Source organism: Hemicordylus capensis, chromosome 10 (assembly GCF_027244095.1).
Source record: "Hemicordylus capensis ecotype Gifberg chromosome 10, rHemCap1.1.pri, whole genome shotgun sequence".
NCBI classification, from domain to species: domain Eukaryota; kingdom Metazoa; phylum Chordata; class Lepidosauria; order Squamata; family Cordylidae; genus Hemicordylus; species Hemicordylus capensis.
The window spans coordinates 8,366,594-8,388,514 of NC_069666.1; the positions used below are offsets into that span (position 1 = coordinate 8,366,594).

Sequence of the window (21,921 nt, forward strand, 5' to 3'; positions counted from 1 at the left end):
AGTCATCGGCCGGCTCTAGCAAGAGGTATCTAAGGAGCACAGGAGGAGTCTGAAGGTCTCTTTTTACAGCCAGTAACAGCTCAACGTGGACCGTTGCTTGAAACACACAGTTTCTCTTTTCCTTTTTTTTTTTTTTTTTTTTGGTGTTCCAAAATCAACCCTGCTGCTGCTGTTGCTGCCACTGCCTGAAAGGAACCTGATATACCAGTACTAGAAATTCTGATTTCTTCTTGTGGGGGAATAAACCAGCAAATAATCCACAAAACAAAAGCAGGAAATCCCATCTGGAGGCTGTGAAGAAAGAAGACCTCGATTGTCAGAAGTTGCAAACCTCTTCTTAAACACACACACACACACACACACATCTTACTGCGCTGAAAGGTATATGGGACTTAAATTCTTGAAGCACTGAATTGTTTAAGGTAAAGTACTTTTCCTCCCTTTTACAATGATGATGCCACAGTTCCTCTGCCTCAAGGTGGGATGAGTTGGTGGCTTTTTCCTAGAGTTCAGAGTAGTGGCCGTTTACCTGTGCAGACCAGATACTGGGCAGGTGACTAGAACAAGGGCAAACTGCTGCCTATGGCTTCCTCTCCCTGGGGGCTTCTTGGAGGCACTTGTCTGGCCACCTCTGGAAGCAGGATGCTTGACTTGAAGGACCACTCTTATTATTATTATCTATTAACAATTATTATTATTATTATTATTTTACACAGTCAGACAGGTGTTATTGACTGGTTTGTTGTTGTTGCTGTTGCTGTTGTTGTTGTTGTTATTATTATTATTATTATTAACAATAATAATTCAATTTTGATACTGCCCTTCCAAAAATGGCCCAGGGCGGTTTACACAGAGAAATAACAAATAAATAAGATGGCCCCCTGTCCCCAAAGGGCTCACAATCTAAAAAGAAACATCAGATAGACACCAGCAACAGTCACTGGAAGGATGCTGTGCTAGGGGTGGATAGGGCCGGTTACTCTCCCCCTGCTCAATAAAGAGAATCACCACGTTAAAAGGTGCCTCTTTGCCAGGTTAGCAGGGGAGACACTCTTCTGTCCAGCAGGACCTTTCTTAGGAGTGAAAGGATGTGAGGAGAGGGCGAGTGGTTTCCCCCAAACTTCTTGCTAGAAATTGCATCCCAAGCATACAACCCCTGCAACAGAAAACTTTGCCTGTGATAGATAGATAGATAGATAGATAGATAGATAGATAGATAGATAGATATCCATTGTTATCAAGCAGACAGGTAAAATAATCACATAGAGAAACAGATCTATGGCCTAACTTGCTACAGGATAGTCCCTAGCTTGCTTGAACTATCTTGCCTACATCTCTACCTACTCTTCTCTCTCCCTCTCCCTTGCCTACCTACCTACCTACGTACCTAGCTAGCTACATCTCCCGATCTCTCGATCTCTCAATCTAAAGAAAAGCTGACTCACAAGTGTTTGATGGGGGGATTAAGATTTAAGCTCCCACCACACTTCATTCATACTGAATGATTCTGGCGGGATGAAGGGCACTTGAGTGGCACATTGATTCTGGAAAGACTTGCTTCTACAGGAGAAGTTCCTAGTTCCTATCATTCCTATCAGTCATCCCACAGATGACTTCCTCCTCCTCCTCCTCCTCCTCTTCTCCTTCTCCTTCTTCGTTCTTCTCCTTCTCCTTCTTCTCCTTCTCCTTCTTCCTCTTCTTTGCTCTTCTTCTTCTTCTTTGCTCTTCTTCTTCTTCTTCTTCGTTCTCCTCCTCCTCCTCCTCCTCCTCCTCCTTCTCTACTATCACTACCAGTATGGCATTAGTGTACATACAGAATGTTAGACAAATCCCAAGAAGCTTACAAATGAGGATATGAGGAAGCAACAGAAGAGAGGGAGTGGAAGGAGGAGCAGAGGAAACTGCCTTTTCCGAATCAGACCATTGCTCCATCGAGCTCAGCACTGTCTACACTGACTGGCAGCAGCTCTCCAAGGTTTCAAGCAGGGGTCTCTCCCAGCCCTAACTGGAGATGCTGCCAGGGACTGAAGCTGGGACCTTCTGCATGCAAAGCAGATGCTCTGTCACTGGGCTCGGGCCCCATCCCTGTAGAGACAGGGGTAGTGGTGGCAGGAAAGCAGGAGAGTAAATGGCATTACTCACACTTAAAGTGTGGTTACAGCTGAGGATTAAGGGGACAAGTCAAGGGCAATGCAGAAAAGGTGGGTTTTTAGGAGAGATCTGAAAGAGAAAGAGGTGGCACCACGTACATGTCTGGAAGTGAATGGGTGAATCTGAAAACTCCCAGCATCTGCTGATGTTGACTGGGAAGCATGGGGAGTATAAAAGGTTTTTAGAATTCTGATTCTCATCAGAAATGGTTGGGCGGCAAACTCAGCATTGCTAGATCAGCTCTTCCAGGATGTGGACTAAATCCAGTGTGGACACACTGTATCTGGCTATGAAATCAATGAGACTGCTTGCTCCTTGGGGCAGAGACCTGCCCTCTCATCCTTTGTACAGCAGCAGCTACATGGTTGGCTCTATATCCATAAGAATGATGGCTTAAATCTTTATCTAAACCCAGAACTGATCTATCGCACTTGTGTTGCTCACTCTTTTTCCAAAAGGATGTCAAGAAGGCATGCGTGGGCTTTTCTTATTTTCTTCTCACAACAACCCTGTGAGGAAGGCTAGGCTGAGAGACAGTGATGGCAAGACCATCCTGTGAGCCTCGTGATTGAATAAGGGTCTGGATCCATAACCCTGGTCCAACTGCAAAACTCTGTCCTCTATACCAGGCATTCCCAGATTTAATTCCCCAGATGTCGTCGGACTACAGCTCCCATCATCCATTCTCCCATTGTGGCTGTGGATGATGGGAGTTGTAGTCCAGCAGCATCGAGGGGACAATGGTTGAGAACCCCGGCTCCACTGCTTTTTATCAGCAGTGACTCATATGAGACGCTTACACAGGACAAAATTACAGCTTCACTTATGTCTTTCCAAGCAAACATTAAATTACACAGTTGTAGGGCAAGATTCACCAATCACTATCTTGCAAACCCAGAGTCTTTGCTCTGTGCTGGCTTATGGCTACCTTGTGCTATCAACTTTCTTCCATGGCGATTGCTTCAAGGGATTACCCTAACTGTGCAATGGTCTGGTTAGTGAGGCAACAGCTTATACCACTGCTGGCTGCATTGATGCATCTCAAGAAGATGGGCAGAATATTTGTCCTGCATTCTTTTGGGATTTCTGGTCTCTACTGGATTCCATTTGATATCTGATATCTGTTGAAAAAGTAATAGATTTGGGCACCTAAGTGTGACTGACCGCTTTGAAAACCCGATCCTAAGTCTCTGAGGGTTTCACTGCATAGGCACAGTGTGGCATAGATCAGGGAGTGGGCGTTCTGTTAAAGCTCAGGGGATCTGCCTAGAATCACTAAGTGCCTGCCTTCTTTTTGAATGAATACACAGAACATGCATTTTTCCAAGCTGCGGTTTCATCTTGGAGAAAAAGTCCACCCCCACCTCCACTCCTGGAGACCGCTTTTTAAACCCCTTCATTACTTCTGAGCGTTTCCATTTCGAGCGGATGCCAAAACCCCAAACTTTCTACCATCCACAGTGAGAAAGTTTCCTCCAAAGAGGAAAGACTGTCCTACAGAACATTGGCCAATGAGGATAACTAGTCTTTCTCTGTTGCTTTCCATCATCCGGCAGCTGATCAGACAGAATCATTTGGGGTTGGTTTGTTTTTTGTATTTTTTTAGCAAATGGAACCACAATAAAAATGCTTATCCATCTTCCAAGGCACTTTGAAAAACAGTTATTAAAGCCACCAGCAGGATCACATCCATTTTTTTAAAATTGGGAGCATAATACACATATGATCAAGCATCTACCTGGTTGCATTGATTAGGAAAATGGCTATCAAGATGATGAGGGGGAAAGGGAAACGCAGAAAGGGTGAAATGTTGGCAGGAATCTTCATGGGCAGAGATTATGTGGAACAGAGGAAGCTGCCTTATCCTGAGTCAGACCATTGGTCCATTTGGCTGAGTATTGCCTACACTGACTGGCAGCACCTCTCCAAGGTTTCAGGCAGGATTCGCTCCCAGCCCTACCGGGAGATGCTGGGGGCTGAATCCAGAACTTTCTGCATGCAAAGCAGATGCTCTACCACTGAGCGATGGCTCCATCCTTTTAAAAGATCATAAGGCTCAGCTGAGGTGTAGTTCCTTTAAGGGTAGTTTTTCTTGCTTTACTAGGTCTTGAACATATGATGCTGCCATATCAGGTTAGGCCCTTGGTCCATCTAGCTCAGCATTGTCAACACTGGCTGGCAGCGGCTCTCCAAGATTTCCAGCAGGAGTCTTTTGCTGCTCGACCTGGAGGGGTCAGAGATTGAACCTGGGATGCTCTGCCATTGAGCTATGGCCTCATTCCCCATGCCCATAAGGCATATGCCATAGGTGTTAATACCATTTTAGCCCTTATAAGGAAGTATATGTGGTGACCTTACTGTTCAGTGACAGCTAAAGTTTTAAGCTCCATGACTGGCCTATTGGAAACCCATATATCCCGACATTATGACTGTACACAAGTATATGTGTTTGTGTGAAAGACGGTCTGTGTATTTATTTCTTGTTGTACACCACCCAGAGCCTCTGGATGGGGTGGTTTATAAATGTAATAAATAGATGATAGATAGATAGATAGATAGATAGATAGATAGATAGATAGATAGATAGATAGATAGATTAATTAGAGGAGTGAACCTGGGTACGATGGCAACAAATATTTATATATCGCTTTTCAGCAAAAGTTTCCCAAGTGGATTACATATTAATTAATTAATTAATTAATTAATTAATTGCGGCTCCCTGTTCCCAAAGGGCCACGTTAAAGAGGTGCCTCTTTGCCCAGTTACCAGGGAGCTTCAAATGCAGGATACAGCTAGGAGGCATTCTGCTGCACATGCATTGAATAACTGCACGTGTACACATCTATATGTGTGCACTCTGTACATGTACTGCACATTGGACATAGTGTGTAGCCCCCTTCAGACATTATGCTGTTCATGAGTACAGGTGTCTGTACATATGTACATGGTTTTGTGTGAGTGATTGTACTTGCATTCACTTTGAAAGTGAACTTGGATGCAAATGTAGCAGGTACCCCTGCTAACTGAGCAAAGTGGCGATTATCTTATATTTAGCACAGGGACAGCAACTGGCCCTGTCCAGCCCCAGCACAACATCCCTCCAGTAGCTGTTGCTGGCAGCTACCCTGTCTTCCTAAATTGTGATCCCTTTGGGGACAGGGGACAATCTATTATTTATTTTTCTATGTAAACTGCTTTGAGAACTTTGGTTGAAGAGCGGCATATACATATCCGTAGTAATAGTAGTAGATGATAGGCAGTATATTTACGCACATATGTTGGGCATTATGTGTGGATAATTGTACATGTGTAGACATCTGAATGTTCACACACTGTGCATGCATTGAACATAACAGGCTCATTCATACAACTGCCATCAGGGCTGGAGAAGCACCCAGCCCAGGTAGGAGATCCAGGAGATTCCCAATTGCCAATTCCCAGTTGATACAACTGCCATCAGGGCAGGAGGAGCCTGTAACGGAGGAGGAACCCATGGGTGGTGGTGGAGGAGGAGAAGGAGGAGGAGCCTGTGATGGAGGAGGAGGAGGAGGAGGAGGAGGAGGAGGAGGAGGAGGAGGAGCCTGTGATGGAGGAGAAGGAGGAGTCCATGGGTGATGGAGGAGGAGGAGCCTGTGATGGAGGAGGAGGAGGAGTCCATGGGTGATGGAGGAGGAGTAGCCTGTGATGGAGGAGGAGTCGGAGTCCATGGGTGATGGAGGAGGAGGAGCCTGTGATGGAGGAGGAGGAGGAGCCTGTGATGGAGGAGGAGGAGGAGCCTGTGATGGAGGAGAAGGAGGAGTCCATGGGTGATGGAGGAGGAGTAGCCTGTGATGGAGGAGGAGGAGGAGTCCATGGGTGATGGAGGAGGAGTAGCCTGTGATGGAGGAGGAAGAGGAGTCCATGGGTGATGGAGGAGGAGGAGGCTGTGACGGAGGAGGAGGAGCAGCTCATAGGCAATGCAGGAGGAGCCCATGGGCGATGAAGGAGGAGGAGCCTGTGGGTGGTGGAAGAGGAGGAGCCTGTGGCAGAGGAGGAGGAGGAGCCTGTGACGGAGGAGGAGGAGCTCGTGGGCAATGCATGAGGAGCCCATGGGTGGTGGTGGAGGAGGAGCCTGTGGGTCGTGGAAGAGGAGAAGTCCATTGGCAGTGGAGGAGGTAGTTGTCCCAGTTCCCATTTCCCAATTCCCAATTCATATAACTGCCATCAGGATAGGAGGAGTGCCCAGCCAGGAAAAGAGATCCAGGAGATTCCCAATTGCCAGTCGTATGTTTGCAAAGATCAAGGTAGGAGGAGGGGAGCGTGATCATGTGGGGAGCGGGAACTGGGGAGGACGGCTTTTTGTCTCTCCGTAAAATGCTGGGGAAAGAATCTAGTTAGGGCGCACCTGTCCCACCCAATTCCTGCCTTCCTCACGAACCCTCTTCCCTCCCTTGTTTCTTGGGTGCACATGACCACTGATCTGGCTCTCCTACTCAGCCTGGGCACTCCTCCTACTCTGACTAAGTCTTGTGAATGGGACATCATCACCACCACCACCACCACCACCACCACCACCACCATCATCATCATCATCAATGAATTAATAAAGCAACTTTATTTGGTAGCTCCCCCATAACAAATTGTTCTCTGGGCGGCTGACAACACAGCGTTAAAACATGAAATAAAATCACATATCATATTAAATCATAACAGACCAAAAGGGGGTTGGGGGGAAAAGTATAAAGTACCATACAACGCAGTTTTAAAAAGCTCTCCTAAAACCAGTTGAAAGTCAAATGTGAAAATCAAAATGTAAAAGGCCTGAGTGAACAATGAGGTCTTTCCCTGGCCTCTAAAAGAACAAAGTGATGAAGCCAGTTTCCCTGATATGGGAGGAGGCATGCATTTTGTACAGGGGGCCTAAAATTTATGTTACACAAAGTGTTGGAGATGGAGTTCGAGTGCATCAGCCTTTTGCACCGACTATCCTTATGGCCACTCGGGACACTGGGAGTAAAGATAGTGAGTAAGGGTCTCCCTAGCTCTTTCCATCTGTCTCTACTCTATGACCCCTGATATGACTCCTCAGGCATTTCCTGTGATGAGTAAGAATCCCTTCCTTTGCTCTTAGAGAGCAGATGGAAACATCTCTCTCTCTCTTACCTACCTATTCATTATGTAGCCTATAGATAGGATTAGGTCCTATCTATTTAGAGCAGGGCTGCTCAACTTTGGCCCTCCTGCAGATGTTGACCTACAACTCCCATAATCCCTGGCTATTGGCCACTGTGGCTGGGGATTGTGGGAGTTGTAGTTCAAAAACATCTGGGGGGGCCTAAGTTGAGCAGGCCTGATTTAGAGTATTTGGAGTACCCAGCGGGTACTCACAACCCTCCTACGTCCCCACACTACAGTTGCATGAGTTGTCCCCCATCTGCAAGTCGCCATCTTGAAACCAATGCATTCTCAGCAATGTTCCCTGTAACAGGGATTCCCAGACGTTGTTGACTACAACACCCATAATTCCTAGCCAAAGGCCATTGCAGCTGGGAATCCTGGGAGTTGCAGTGAACAACGTCTGAGAATCACGATTACAGGGAACACGGGTCCTCAGTGATGTGTCCACTGCAGAAGGGGAGGGAGAAGGGTGAAGACAATCCTCCTTTGCTCCTGATTGGCTGGCTACATGATGAAACTCAGTATACCCCTCCCTTCAGCCTGACTGACAGGCTTCAGATAATTAGCACTGAGCGCTCCTGTTGAAATTAATAGGACAAGTAAACTTGTCTCACTGATTCCAATAGGATTCCTTTTGAGTAATTTAGTGCGGGTGTGAGGCAGTGATTGTAGCAGCCTGTCTCCTTCACTGTAACACAAATTTGTGTTTTAAGGTATAAATGTGTATACAGTACATACACATACACAAATTAAAATGTTACGGTCATGAGACGGGCTACTCCAGTCACTGACTGCCTCACATTCAAATTCAGTTACTCATAAGTAGTTCCAAATCTTCATATATAGGCCAGCCTGAAATGTCCTCAGGGAGACGTATTGATCAGCTCAGTTTCTGTAAGGAACATCGATTAAGTGGGGAGCCAGGACCTTACTCTCTGCACCACTGTGGTAGATTGCCAGATTGCAGTTGCCCTGTTCTCTACTGCTCTTCAGTGCCGCCACTATGTAGATGGCCAGAGGTGGTACTGCAGCTGTCAGCTCTGTGGCAATCAGTTTTGTCCATATGATCCAAGGTAAGGGGAAGGAGTGAACAGCTGCGATTCGGGAGCCATGCGCACTCCCAGAAATGGATCACATGGGTGGTAGAAAATCAAGTTGGAGGACCGGTGAGAAGAAATTGTGTGCCAAGAGTAAACCTGGTCGGTCAGTATGGGCAGTTGACATTGATGATCGGAGATTTGATCTAGGGTTATGGAAGTGTGCTGCCTGCACTAGAGGTGTGTGAATCGATTTGAATTTGAATCAATTTAACTCACACCTGGTCGATTCGAATGATTCAAATTCAAAGCAAATCACCCCTAAAAAGGGTAATTCGGTCTGAATTTGAAACGAATTAGCCAGATTCTAATTCTAATTAATTTGAATCCATTCAATAACAGTTTAGGGACATTTTGGCCCCCCTTTTAAACCATTCAGGTGTCCTGACTGGTCAAAAAAGGTGCCAAAATAGGTTGAATTGATCAAATTCAAATTAAATCAAACTCAGATTGAATCGGCCTGTTTTGGGCCAACTCGATTTGAATTCAAATCGAATTCAAATCGAGGCGGTCAGTTTTGATTCGAATTCAAATTGAATTGAATCTGAAAATTCGATTTGTGCACATCCCTAGCCTGCACCTACCAACCAGGATTGCTGCTGGTAGAGAAGTACTTCTCCAATTGTCTTTCTCTCCCACCCACATGATCTATTTGGGGGGAGTGCCTGGCTCCCGAATCCCAGCTGGCTTCTCCCTCACCTTACCCTGGACTGTGAGAACAGGCCCACAGTAAAATAACCCAAAATGCAGATCCCAGCCCCAAGGAGCTTACAGTCTCAACTTTATCCATGAGTGAATCCACAGCGTGAAGAGCTGACTACTTCCTCCCTCCACTGCCACTGTCCCAGTCCTCCCTGCCCTCTTTTCTCCTCCTTGTGACATCCCGTCTTGCACATATTCTTCTAAATCCTGGGGAAACCCAAATAATGCAGGACAATTGTAAGCCCACCATTTGCATTTCTCCCAGCCGCGCTTGTTTGCCCACTTCATGTGGCTCACACAATTTCGGTTTCCTTGGTGCAAAGTTTTTCTTTTTAAAAAAAAAAAAATTATTGGCACAGCTCAGCCTTTATTTCTGGAGAAGAGGCACATTTGTATGCAGCCACAGTCAGACCTCCGAGCTGCGCCATCTCGTTTTGAAAATCAACAGGGTCTTTCATGGGTTATAATGAGGGATCTTTCCCTTCTCCTGCTCCGACCTGTCTGTCCCCTTCTCCTTCCCCTGGTCGCATTGAAGAAAGGTGTCTGGCCACCACAAGGTGAGGAGGTCCCAAAGCTGGTCGCCTCCTTCCAGAGCCCCTCCACCGCCTTCTCCACCACCGCCGACTCCCTTGCCCCAAACAAACTGGCCACTGTGTGCCATTCATAGCCAACTTCTCAACAGCAGCAGCAACAAAAGCTGTGTTCATAGCCCAGCCTGGACCACATATGGTGCCAGCTTTTGACCACTGCAGAGAAGCTCGGAATATTCCAAGGAGGGAGGGGAGGGAGGGAGGGAGATGGTGGAGCGCAGGAGAGAGAGAGTTGTTATATGTTAAATTAACTTGAGAACCATGCAATGACGGAAACGGTACAGTTTGCTTTTTAAGAACTCACTGCCTCCTTGTGAGAGAGCAGAACAGTCCCGGCTGTGTGTGCATCTCAGAAGCTCTTCGGTCTCCGTCCATCTGTGTGCACAAGGGGAGAGGGTGTGAGTCGACGCCTCTGCCTTCCCTTCTCAATAGAGTCACAGTGTGAACGTATAGAAGCAGTTTTGTTGGGCTCGGGCATAGATGGGGCTTTTTATTTCATAATGGGCACCATCCAGACTCTCTTTAAAAAAAAAAGTGGTTCATGTTGATTTTTAAATCTACATCGGCATATACAGAAAAATGTCCTCTTTTGCCTCATAAGATGAAGGGACCACATCCCCTTCAGGTTCAAGCTGCTATTTTTAACAGCGGCACAGGGTGGGGAAATGGAGATCAGGGATTTGGGGGCTGGCTGGGGACGCTTCGAAGACAGCCCCAAATGTACAAAGTACTTTGGTTCTCTGTGCGATATTGTGTTGACTGCAGATCAGGGAGGAGAACTGGCCTTGTGGTAGCAAGCATGACTTGTCCCCTTAGCTAAGCAGGGTCTGCTCTGGTTGCATATGAATGGGAGACTACAGGCGAGCACTGTAAGAGATTCCCCTCAGGGGATGGAGCTGCTCTGGGAAGAGCAGAACGTTCCAAGTTCCCTCCCTGGCAGTATCTCCAAGATAGGGTTGAAAGAGACTCCTACTTGCAGCCTTGGAGAAGCTGCTGCCAGTCTGTGTAGACAATACTGAGCTAGATAGACCAATGGTCTGACTCAGTATTTGAACACTTCCTGTGTTCCTATGAGTCCACCCTGGTTTACATTTGAATGGGAGACTACATGTGTGAGCACTGAAAGATCTTCCCCTTAGGGGATGGAGCCGCTCTGGGAAGAGCAATTGCATACTTGCATGCAGAAGGTTCCAAGTTTCCTCCCTGGCACCATCTCCAAGATAGGGCTGAGAGAGACTCCTGCCTGCAACCTTGGAGAAGCCGCTGCCAGTCTGTGTAGACAATACTGAGCTATAGTCTGCTGGATCAATGGTCTGGTATATGGAAGTTTCCTATGTTTCAGATCAAAGGAAAAAATGATCTGGCACGGTGTGTGTGTGTTTGTTTTAGCTGGATACCTTCAGTGAACAGACAGCTTGTGGGCTAGCCTTTGCATGCAGGATCTGACTCAAACTGTTGGACTCCACCTACATATCAAATACCATTCATTACATAATCATTAGCAAGCCACCTCCTTACCTCAAGCACCCATTGGCAGTAGAGGGATGATCATGATACTGACCAAAAGCATCCACTAAAACTTCAGCTAAAAAGCTTGGCTGAAGAGATGTGTCTTCAGTTGTTTCCTAAAAGCCTTCAGTGAGTTCCACAGCCCTGGGGCAACTTCACAGAAGGTTCACCTTTTGAGTTGCCACCAGATGAGCCAGTACCCTCATACGAACCTCCCCTGATGATCTCAATAGGCGGCAGAGTTCATAATGAAGAAGGCGTTCTTTTAAACACTGTGGGCCCAAGTTGTTAAGGGCTTTATAAGTAATAACCAGCACTTGCCCGGAAACCTATTGGCAGCCAATGTAGTTCTTCCAAACAGGAGTGATATGATTTCTTCAGGACAACCTGGAGACCAACCTGACAGCAGCATTCTGCACCAATTTCAGTTTCTGGACTACATTCAAGGGCAGCCCCACATAGAGTGCACTGCAGTAGTCAAACCTGGAGGTGACCAGCATGTGCACCACTGTCTTAAGGTCACATTATTCCAGGAAAGAATACCCAGCATTTTAACTAGGGTGGAGGGAAAGCATGTCCCACAATGATTGTCCTACCCAGATCTCACTAGCACATGATCCTTTTCCTGTCCGTATACCTCATTTTTTGCCTATATATAACAGTTTCCCCAGAGCATACATGGGGCTTAGAGCCTGACTGGTCTTGCTCGACTCGCCCTCAGACCACCACTCCCCGGTTCGGCTCAAGGGTGAGCTTTCTAATTGAGGCGGCTCGAGTGCAAACCGGCTTGATTTTGAGCTGGTTCGGATATGCCCAGGGGCGTATCTAGGGTAGGGCATGCAGGGCACATGCCCCGGGTGCCACTTGAAGGGGGCGCCATTTTTTAAAATGAAAAAAAATTTTTTTAATGGCCACCGAAAACAAAATGGCCACCACGCATGCTCAAATGGCCTCTGCAAGGCCCTAGTATCTGGGGAAAGTCAAATTCTCCATTTATTTTTAAAACTTATGTAATAGTGATGCTACAATGCATAGTAGAGAATTAGACAGGCACTTCTGTTTAGTTTTCCAAGTACACCTCCATATAGCATTTGGGTATTTCGCACATACCTCTTGCCTGTGGGCTCCTCAGAGGCATCTGTGCAAAATAGGATGCTGGACTAGATGGGCCTTGGGCCTGATCCAGCAGGGCTGTTCTTATGTTCTTATGTCTAAGTTCAACTGAAGCTATGAGAGGAGCGCTGGTCTTGTGGTAGCGAGCATGAATTGTCCCCTTTGCTAAGCAGGGTTCACCTTGGATTGCATGTGGATGGGTGACGACATGTGAGTGCTGTCTGCTGTAAGATCATCCCCTGGGGAGCTGGGGCCGTAGCTCATTGGAAGAGCATCTTCTTGGTATGCAGAAGGTCCCAGATTCACTCTCTGACTGTTTTTAAGTGACTCTTGAGAACACACCTGTCCAGCCAGCTGGCCCACAACTCTGGCTTACCACAAGCGGGAAGGAGATGGAGAGAGCTGGGGGAGGCTGGATGGGAGGTTGGATGGAGCTGGTGGTGTCCCTGGGTTGGTCAGGAGCAATGCAGGCAGCCAGACTCCAGTAAACGGCCTGATCGGCCAGGCGGCACTCGCTGAGGACATCAGTGGGCTGACACAGGAGACAGAGGCAGGGGTAGCCCAAGATGCAGAGCAGGGATCAGGTGGCAGAGGTGGGAAGGGAAATGGAACATAGGAACATAGGAAACTGCCACATACTGAGTCAGAACACTGGTCTATCTAGCTCAGTATTGTCTACACAGACTGGCAGTGGCTTCTCCAAGGTTGCAGGCAGGAGTCTCTCTCAGCCCTATCTTGGAGATGCTGCCAGGGAGGGAACTGGGAACCTAGATGCTCTTCCCAGAGTGGCTCCATCCCCTGAGGGGAATATCTTACAGTGCTCACATATCAAGTCTCCCATTTATATGCAACCAGGGCGGACCCTGCTTAGCTAAGGGGACAAGTCATGCTTGCAACCACAAGACCAGCTCTCCTCCAGAGCAGGGGGTGGGGGGGGAGGGAGGGGGGGTGAATTGAGGGCTTAATAAGGAGGAGGATGGAGGTGGAAACAGGAAGGGTGGGGCTGCAGTGCTTGGCTTATGAAGCCGCCTTAAATTGGCCCAGCTCATGATGAGAACACAACAGGAGAGAGAGTGGGCTGTGGCTGTCCTGGGGAGGAGCCAGCCCATGACTAGATCCTGCCAAAAGAGGAGGACACGGGTGCCACTAAGCCCCTCCCCTTTTCTCTGAGCTTTGGCCAGGCACTTCGACCAACCCCCTTTAAGGGGCCCAAGACCTATCTGACCGGACACACCTATTTTATTAGGCTTCTAGTTAACAACGTTGTCAAGTTTTGTTGATGGTTATTTTACTTGGTTGTATATGATTTAAGGTTTTAACTCTTGTGGTGTTTTAATTTGTAAATGGCTCATATATTTTATATGGGGCAGTATATAAATGTGATAAATAAATTGGTAAAATGAAATCCCCAGCAACATCTCCAGGTAGGGCTGGGAGAGACTCCTGCCTGAAACCTTGGAGAGCTGCTGTCAGTCAGTGTAGACAACATGGAGCTAGCTGGACCAATGGTCTGACTCAGTGTAAGACAGCTTCCTATGTTCCCAAGTTCCTATTCCTGGAGATACCCCATCTCCCCTCATCCCTGCATTTCCCCGAATCTTTTTCACCACATCAAGCCAATAAAATCTTCTTGGTTGCTTTCAACCAAGGAGATTGATGAAACCAAGGAGACTTGAGTCACCTATAGGATAACAAGAGCTAAGTTATCTGGAACTTCTCCCATATGAGGTGCTATCTATCTATCTTTAACTTGCAGGTCACATTTTATGTGCAATAGTGTCCCAAAAAGTGATATACCATCTTCACTCTGAATGGATACAATCTGTTCTGCCACCTTAGTCTCTGCAGGGCTAGACCAGATGTTTCACTGGTCTCCACATCTGTTTCAAATTCAACTCTGGGCAAAACTCAGTAACCATCTCAGGATATGCAGATCCTCCTTTGCACTAATCTTCTTCACATTCTGTCAGCTTCTCTGGTTGTTCCTCAGATGTTCCTCAAATATTCCTTCACTAGACATTCCTAAGGATTGTTAATTTTTACTTCTGCTGCTGTCGCAGGAAGCCACCTAACAGCGCAGTGGGAAATGACTTGACTAGCAAGCATGAGGTTGCCGGTTTGAATCTCCGCTGGTATGTTTCCCAGAATATGGGAAACTCCTATACTGGGCAGCTACGATATAGGAAGATGCTGAAAGACAACATCTCACACTGTGTGGGAGATGGCACTGGTAAACCCTTCCTGTATTCTGCCAAAGACAACCACAGGGCTCTGTGGGCGCCAGGAGTTGACACCGACTTGATGGCACACTTTACCTTTATCTTTACTGTCACAGGCAACAGTTTCCTTGGTGACTGCCTCCTAGATGGCCACCACCTTTCTCCTAGAAGCCTTGAATGTGGTTGTGATTATATGGCAGTTCTGGAGAAAAAATAGCAGCCACCAGTATGGGGCCACAATTTTTCCATAGAATACCTCCAGAATGATGATGTATCTGAGGCTTCTGGGGAGGAAATGTCAACTTCCAGTCAACAAGATAAGCTCTGCTGGTTCTGTTGCCTATGGCAGCAGCAAGAAGTGAAATGAGAAGAAAAAATACAACCTGCCACAAAGATAATCTCCCCTCTCCAAAATCAGGCAGTGGCCCTAACCCAAATTGCCCCATTTTATTGCCCCTCCTTCAAATCTGAGTTGAAAGTCCTCTAATGCGATCATTCAGTTCAGAGCTAGGCGTGACTCAGGGAGGCGATGAGTTTGCTAGCCGTCCATTAGAAGATTTGGCCATTTCAAGAGGTATGAAACTGAGCTATGGTTGCCTTGTGGTGGGAAAAGTGTCTGGAAGATGAGAAACGTGAAGAGGTGTGGGATTTCGGCGACAAAGGGGGCTCAGAGAGAGCTCCCAGAGGCAGAGCATTTTGTATCCAGCCATGCCAGTACCGAGGCAGAGAAGGCAAACAGAGAGTTATTTGTGAAGCAGAAAACCCTGTCTGCATCACAGGGACAAGATGTTTGGGTAACAGGAAACCCAGGAGAAAGTTACATTGGCTTTTAATTTGAGGAGCGGCCATTTAAATCTGTTCCGTTAATCTGCCATGCGTGCGGTCTTGTTTAAACGTGAATGTGACTCATTTTGCTCTTGACTTAGAAACATGATGTCTGGAAAATAAAGCACTTAAATGGAAACGCGAGTGTCACCATTCAGCCTTCTGCCAATCTTGTCCAGAGTTTTTACAGTAGCTCATGTTCTTGAGATGCTTGGATAAACTCCGTCAACCTCAGAGACCAGGAGGTCTCCCGACCCAGCTGCTTCAGCCCCGGATAGCCCAGATCTGCTACCCGGGCAAAAACTGAGGTAGGATGGGAAAGGAGTCCATCCTACCTCACTTTTCAGTCGTGTGCTGCACCGGGATCTGAGAACGGTTGCCAGGAGGGGCAGCCATAGAGCCCGGACTGCAGTATGGCCAGGGAGAGGAACCCTGCTGCATTGCAGCAGGCTGCCTCCACACTGCCCATGAGAGGCATTGTGGGATGCGGGAAGACTTCTTCCTCCCAATTCCATGTCAGGTGACTACAGCAGTCTCGCTCATGAGGGTGCATGAGCAGTGGCACCTCAAAGAGCAGAAGGTCATGCGAGGGAAGGTAGGCAGGGATGTGTACAGATCTAGATTCAAACCAGATCTGGCATGTTCAGTTTTGTACACACACACACACACACACCCCGAGCCAGGCTCAGTTTGGTTTGAGTTAGAACCAGTTCTGGCCCAGTTCGAGGGCAACAGGGGCATTACAAGAGTGGTGAATAACGATTTACTCAAGAGGGTGCTGCTGAATCCATGGGGGGTGTTGCTGTAGCCACAGTGGGAATCTGCAGCAGCTCCCTCTCCCCCCACCAGCCTCTCCCCAAGTTTCAGTTTTGGCGCTCCGAATGCCCATGGTGCATTTTGGGGGGCCTCTGTACATGCCCACAGGCCATTTGCATGACCATGCAAGTAATTCATTATTTACTACTTTTGTAATGCCCCGGTCACTTTCGAAACGATCCAAAACTGGCCCGAGAGGTTCGACTCGAGTGGGAACCGGTTCGATATCGAACTAGTTTGCACATCCCTAGTAGGCTCCTGCCTCCACCCACCCACCCACCCACCCCCGCCTTCCTCAATTGCAGCACCAATGGTCGTGAGAACCACCTCCTGGTGTAGCACTTACACAAGCATAACTCCAAACACACGAAGTAAAGATATCAGATACAACAGCAGATTCAACATATTCCAGTAGAGTGAAACCTAACTGCAGATTCACTAAACCACTCAAACATATCCGACTTGTTCTTGGAGCAATTTGACTTCTAGAGATATATTCCCATGTAACAGATCAAGCACAAGGACATGAAACCCGCATGTGTTTGTGTCCTGAACTGAAGTCAGATCTATGAATACAGTATTTTCCCTTCTGAGAGAGATGTTACTGAGTCGGCTCAATAGCCCATTTCTTTTTCAGTGATGGGCCTTATGCTTTTTGACTTTGAATGCAGTTTTGGTATGACTTGCATGGCGGGTGAACGGGCAGCATTAAAAAGCATTGTGTGGGAGATGATACGAAACTGTGGGGTTTGATCCGGGATGATTCATTCCAAAAAGGCAGTTCAAGGAGGAATTAACACACATGCATGGACTGTCTCTATATTGGGCATAAGTCTGAGCTGAAATGCCACCCCATCTAGCTCAGTATTGTCTACACAGACTGGCAGTATCTTCTCCAAGATACTGCAGGCAGTGAAAAAAGTGAGTCATTCTGTTATTTTTCAAGTTGGGGTGAGGCACAAAATGGGGTGGGGGGGGCACAGCAAAAATGGAAGGAGAGCTGATGTTGAGGTAGTGAGCATGAATTGTCCCCTTTACTAAGCTGGGTCAATCCTGGTTTGCATTGGAATGGGAGACTGTATGTGTGAGCACTGTGAGATATTCCCCTAAGGGGATGGGGCCACTCTGGGAAGAGCATCTGAGGTTCCAAGTTCCCTCCCTGGCAGCATCTCCAAAATAGGGCTAAGAGAGATTCCTGCCTGCAACCTTGGAGGAGCTGCTGCCAGTCTGGGTAGACAATACTGAGCTAGATGGACTGAGGGTCTGAGTCAGTAGAAGGCAGCTTCCTCTGTTCCTCCTTCCAGAGGGTCGTGGAATATATTGAATTTCCGAATGGCCAATGGCCATGTTCCATGGTTCCATGGAAGGAACTAGGTTTTTTCAAAAGGCATTCCCTGTCATTCATTTTAGTATGAATGCTAGGGAGGAAACTTAGTTCCAAGTTCCCTCCGTGGCATCTCCAAGACAAGGCTGAGAGAGACTCCTGCCTGCAACCTTGGAGAAGATACTGCCAGTCTGTGTAGACAATACTGAGCTAGATGGACCGAGGGTCAGACTCAGTAGAAGGCAGCTGCCTATGTTCCTATCATGCTCAAAAGCAGCTTGCAGAATCTTTCCCCCCACAGCACAGACACCCCACCACTGCCAAGCATCACTAGTACTCCCATATTCATTTTAATGGGGTTATTCCTGGATGAGATCCAATGAGGTCAGCATATGTTTTTTCACTTGGTTGATATTTTACATTTAATGTTTTTCACTGAGCAAAATTTGCCCTACATCATCTACTCTGTCCTTATTATGCGTAAAACAGGATGCACTTTGCAATGTTTCCTTACCATGTGCAACTGCTTTGGGGGAAAATATTTCAGAAGCAGAAGTAATGCTCAATGGCATTCACTTATTCACATTTATAAAGCTTCATCCAAAAGTTATCACTTGAGAGTGTGGGTCTTTCTTATGCTGTTTAATTAACTGTCTCGCCTGAATTTACTTTTGCCATCTGACGTCATAAATATATGTTAAATATTTTTAGTGGGGCAACATCTCCATGTTACAGAGATTGGTATTTGGTGGTCCAATACATTATGAGGGGGTAGTGAAACTGCTCTGGGGTGACTGGCGAACACCCCGAAATCTTCCTTTTGGGGCTGATGTGGGGAATTTAGCTCAGAAAGGAACAGTTTCATGTAAGTTTTAATTTGCGCAAAGTTGTGGACGCAGGAAATGATGTGGACTGAGACAAATGAAGTGGACTGAGGAAATGAGTAGACTGGGAGAAGAGCTGATCTTGTGGTAGTAAGCATGACTTGTCCCCTTAGCTAAGTAGGGTCCACCCTGGTTTGCATTTGAATGGGAGACTACATGTGTGAGCACTGTAAAGTATTCCCCTTAGGGAATGGAGCCGCTCTGAGAAGAGCATCTAGGTTCCAAGTTCACTCTCTGGCATCTCCAAGATAGGGCTGAGAGAGATTTCTGTCTGCAAACTTGGAAAAGCCGCTGCCAGTCTGGGTAGATAATACTGAGCTAGATAGATAAATGGTCTGACTCAGTATATGGCAGCTTCCTATGTTCCTAAAATTTAAGTTTCAAAATAAAAGAAGGTATTTATTGTAGGGAGGTCTACAGAGGAGAAAAACATGTGATTAAAGCAATATTATTATAAAAAATAAATTTAACTGCAATGAGGCGTTTTAGCTTACAGTTCTAATTGTGTAAGTTCCCAGGCCAACAAGAGAAAGATGCTTTTAGAGAAGGAGGGGGTTGGATTTAAGAAAGGGGAACAGAGATAGCTGTAGACACCCAAGGAGGGGTGAAGGCTCATATCACCTGGTCTGGACGAAGGGCTCCGCGGACTAGTGATGAACTTGCTTCCTCAGGAACAGGTCGGTCCAAGGTGGGTGCAGGAAGGTTAGAGGGGTTAGTCATTGGAGGTGATTCCAGGAGGATGCTTCCTGTGTTAACAAGGAAGACTGGGCAGATCAAGCTGGGCAAGAAAGTCGATCTGGAAAATGGCAGGAAATATTGAACACCACTTTGTGTGGTGGCTGGTAGACAGTAAATCACCTCAAAAGCTGATGGAGTTGTAGGATTGATTGATTGAAATAAAGAGGATTGATGGAGTAGGCGATGGAGTCCCAAGTAAAGCATACAAGGGAGCACACACTGGATCACTGGGGGTCCTCATACCCAGATACATATCCCGGGGGCAAATTCCAATTGACTGTTGCTGTCTGGCAGGTGTTTTGGGAGGGACCTGGCAGGGATCCCATTGCTGCTGATCTTTTCTTCCTGAGTGTGACAATGTGGGAATTGCTTAGGTATGCCAAGGCTTTTGTCATGAAAACAGAGTGCATGGAGGTAAGAAGGGGCATCTGCATAAATGGAAAGGTCCAGTAATCTAATCAGGACTCTTGATGGGAGCATCTCTTCGGTTTGTATCGCTTGCTCAACCTCCTTTGTGAGTGGGGGCGACTTTTCCTCCGCCAGCCTTATCTATGTTCTTCCCATTGAGTTAATTGGCACATTTGCTGGCTGCTCTCCTTTTTGTGTAAGGAGGGGAAAGACCAGGCGGTTCTCTCTGAGGGCAGAGCGGCCTTGGCAGAGAGTGAACCTGCTTTTAGTTAACTTCTGGGGTCTACTTAGGATGTTAGGGTTGGCTCCCCTTTAAAACTTGCTTGTTAGGAGCCAAATCCAGGGGTGAATGCTTGGCCCACTGTCACTAAATGACCGGCCCCCAGGTGCATAAACGGAGAGCTCCCGATGCTGTGAGGCTCCTGACATATCCAGAGTGAGATCTCCAAGCCTGGAGACCCAAACGTGAATGAGGAGGTTCTCGGGAACCAACAGAAAAGCTTTGCTAGCAACAGAGGTCATTCACAGAATCAAAAACTGTGTTCCACCCGGGTTTGGGAGCTGTGTGTACTCCCAATTTTGGGTTGTGTGGAAGCAACGTATGAGGAAAAGCTGGGTAGAAGTGATTGTGTGGAAGCAAGGTAGGAGGAAAAGCTACCCAGGTTCTCCTCCTGCGTTGCTTCCACACAATCACTTCTACCCAGGCTTTCCTCCTCTCTTGCTTCCACACAACTGAAAATTGGGAGCACACACAGCTCCCAAACCTGGGTGGAACACAGTTTTTGATTCTGTGAATGACCTTTATGTGTGCTTTAGATGGCTTGTTGATTGTTCACAGGAGTCACAATGTTCTTCATATTATCAGTTGTTGTTATTGCGTATTTTATGTAGCAGTGCAAACTCGGTCTTTGTGCTTCCTGTTGGAAGGAAGTTCACAATCACTTGGATGCAAAGGTATCCTTCTGTTAGCAGAACAATCATGACTAGATATAAAGTGTTGCTTGGGAAAACAGACTCCAAAGCTAGATGAGTTTTTTTTCACTTCTCTGAAGGCTTGCCCAAGACTTTTAAAGAACTTTATGTGGCCAGCTAGAGTTTATATGGTGCTGCCTGCATGGTCCTGATTCACCATATTTCTCATTCTACAATGCAACCACCAATACATGGTAGTGTCGCACTGTTACCACCTGTGCAAGAGTTCACAAAAGAGCACTCATATATAGTACCTTCTGCTCCCACCTGCTGTTCTTAAGATCCAAGCCATTATAGGAACATATGAGCACATACATATTGCATTCAAATGTAGTCACCCATCCAAATGTAAACCAGGGCAGATCCTGCTTAGCAAAGGGGGCATTCATGCTTGCTACCTCAAGACCAGCTCTCTTCCCCAGGTTATGATCAGTCCATCCATCACATGTGCATCGTTTTTGAAAGAACACAAGAAACACACCCATGCTTCTAAGAGGTTGTCCTCCGATAGGGGTGTGCCCGGAATCATTTTTGGCAGTTCGGTTCAAATTTGAACCGCCATTCAAGAATTCCTGGGTGCAGCTGCCTTATAAGCCCAATCCTGAGTATTGCCGCCCGGCCATACATTGCCAATGGGGTTCCCCTGCTTATGTTGCCACCTCGAGGTCATGTGCTTGAGAACATACATCTTGCAGAGCAAAGCACATAATGCCTCTACTACCATCCCGTCCCCTTTCTCTCCTGGCTGCCAGGAGTGGGGAGCAAGGCACAGAGTGGGGGGAACGGCATGACCCTGTGTGACTTTGCCATTTGACAAGCTTGGGATGGGACGTGGCGGCATCCATGTTGCCGGGCAACTGCTTTCTTATATTGGAGACAGTGAGGCAGGGCAAGTGCTCAGAGGGGCGGTCAGCAAGAAGCATGGAGCGTGTGCCGGTCGGAATGAAACCGTAGTTATGGCGCAGTCCACATTCGGACATAACTCTGCAGCTGGAAATCCTCAGGTTACAGCAGTAATTCTCACAGCAAACTCAAGGTTCAAACTGGAGTATACCGATGCAAACCAGAGGCCACTTTTGCCACGAAACCATGGTTGCACGCATTCAGATGTCACGGACTTCCAACTTCAGCCCCACTTAACTGCAGATTTGCGTTACATGTGAATGTGGCCTCTTTGTAGTAAATATATGATGCTGTGGCAGTCAATGCAAGGAACTTTATAACTCATCTGATGGCTGAACTGGCTGAAAATCAGGTTGTAATTTAGCGTATTGAGCAAACCAGTCACATTGGGAAAATCTTGAAAGCGGGAATTCCTGGTGTGTCTATCCTTTTTCTTTGGCTTTTCCTCCTTTTCTGTTCTTGCAATTAAACCGCTTGACAGACTAACAATGGGAGACTTTCCCTGAAGTCTTT

The 21,921-nt window shown here is 47.0% G+C and overlaps 1 protein-coding gene across 1 annotated transcript in view; it reads left to right on the forward strand.

Annotated features, from left to right (window-relative positions):
• The first annotated feature begins 304 nt into the window (after positions 1-304).
• The window catches only part of ACAN (aggrecan), a 71,385-nt gene continuing 49,768 nt past the window's right edge, over positions 305-21,921 (forward strand). The window contains exon 1 of the mRNA XM_053273164.1: positions 305-422. The gene's annotated coding sequence lies outside the window, so the exon portion shown is untranslated. The remainder of the gene's footprint in view (positions 423-21,921) is intronic.